Here is a 2,146-nt window from a genome sequence, read left to right on the forward strand (position 1 = left end):
TGAATAAAATTTAAATCTCATTGTTATCGGTTCGATTCGCCTTGAACAGTTGGTACCTGAGAATTTTTGTACTCACATATATAATAAATTATAATGACGTATATATTGTATTACTTTGAAATATAATCATTTGTAATTATCCTTCGATAAACATTATTCTATCCATGTATTCTTATCTTGTTAAGATACTGTATTTCGTAATAATATAAAGAATATATTTTTGCGTGCAAATCTTGATCTTGTGTACCATAAAATTGTGATTAATATCGATTAAGTTATCATTAAAATATTCGATAATTGCACAATATTTTCATTATTTATAAAAATTTGGAAAAAGGTAACAATTAATTTGTTGTCAAGATGGTATTATAAGAACAGTCTGAAAAATTTGGGATTAGTTTTCTCCTGCAACGGAGTTCTTAGTATCTAACGAATCACTTAACTTTCTTTCGCGTTGACGTGAAACTTGACGAGAAGCAGAGTATAGCTCGCTGTCCGTGAAGATCATTCTTCTTTCTATCGGATACTATTCAACGTCTTACATTCGAAAAGATCTGATCTCATTGTTGGACTAGTTATTTTCTATTTAACGCAGTGATAATGCAGTGTTTCCTCGCGATTTTTTAGAGACTCATAAAGTTATCTCTCTATTGAAAGTAAAGCGAGAAATAGAATTTATATATGTGCGATTAAATCGTTCGGTTCATTCCATTATATTATTTGAATCATAGATGCGATATTGCAACACATTTAATAGCTGTTAAATAATATTTTTATTATCATATAAAGAAATAATAATTATAAAAGACGCGTTGCAGAATTTAAAATTATATGTATCGGAATTGATTAGATCGTTTCATTCATCATATTGTCTTGTATCGAAGTTTTGCGTACTTTTTTGCATGTTGCACGTTTCTTTTGTATTTTGTAAAATATATGAGTTACATATATATAGTTAATAATTGACATTCTTTTTTATTGAAAGATATATATATAATAAATTTATTAACAATCTTTTTGGTTGCTCATGATTGCTCGTATAAATTAAAAAAAAAAAGCAAAACAAATTTTGCAGTTGTATTTAATAATTAATAATAAATGCTAGTAATAATCATTTGTCGATTGGACGTATAGCCACATATTTTACATTGCGATCGTGAGAATTTTGTGTTATTATATGCATACCGAATGTTTTCTCTGTAATTTCATATTAAAAAAAATTATTGTGAAGGAAAGAGGACTGCCGATCGGATGGCAGGGGATGTGGTGGAGGGCTTCTATAAATTAATTTGTTTTACCAAATTATATGAAAAACGTATATGCGTAATTCGAGTGTAACATATTTTATAACTTTTTTGTATAGTATGTTGATTTAAAAGTTAAAGAAAAAAGGAAAAAGGAAGAACTGAAGTAATAAGCTGATGTTATTTGTCGTTAAAATGATGTCTTCAATATTGTTTTGATGTAAAAATTACAAATAACATGAACTGGCTGAAGTAGAAAAAAGAGGACCGTCGATTATAATTGACGGGGGTGGTGGAGGGCCTCTACAATTTAAATTGTATTGGGTTATCCGGAATGGTCCGTGCGGAAAATACGCACGAACTTTCCGGACGACCCAATATTTGCCACATAGTCTGAAAAATGTATAAAAGTAACTTGATTATAACGTACTTTATGATTTTTTTGTACAGTGTTGTATTAAAAGTAAAAAAAAGAAAAAGAAAGAATCCTCAAATAAGCTAATGTTATTTATTGTCATTTGACATAAAATGACACAAAAAATGGCACAAATTAAAATAATGTCAGTTTGTTAAAGTAAAAAAGAGGACCGTAATAGCTACGTTCAGCAGAGAAAACAGCTTTGCAACTACTGTAAAATTCTTGTAAGATTTTTCAATATAATTTATTTATATATTTATATATTTAGATTCATAAAAAAACAATGGCAAGAACGAATCGTCTTGAAGAATTTTACAACAGTTGCAAAGCTGCTTTTTCTTCTAAGCGCAGCTAATATATATATTTATTGGAAGTTAATATAGTTGACTAATAAATCTATTGTGCATGTGCAAAAAACCGCACCTATATCCGAATACACTTATCGTCAGTATATATAGCTCCGTAGTTCTCAATTGTAATTATT

This window comes from Trachymyrmex septentrionalis, unplaced genomic scaffold, assembly GCF_001594115.1.
Source record: "Trachymyrmex septentrionalis isolate Tsep2-gDNA-1 unplaced genomic scaffold, Tsep1.0 scaffold127, whole genome shotgun sequence".
Classification (NCBI taxonomy): Eukaryota; Metazoa; Arthropoda; class Insecta; order Hymenoptera; family Formicidae; genus Trachymyrmex; species Trachymyrmex septentrionalis.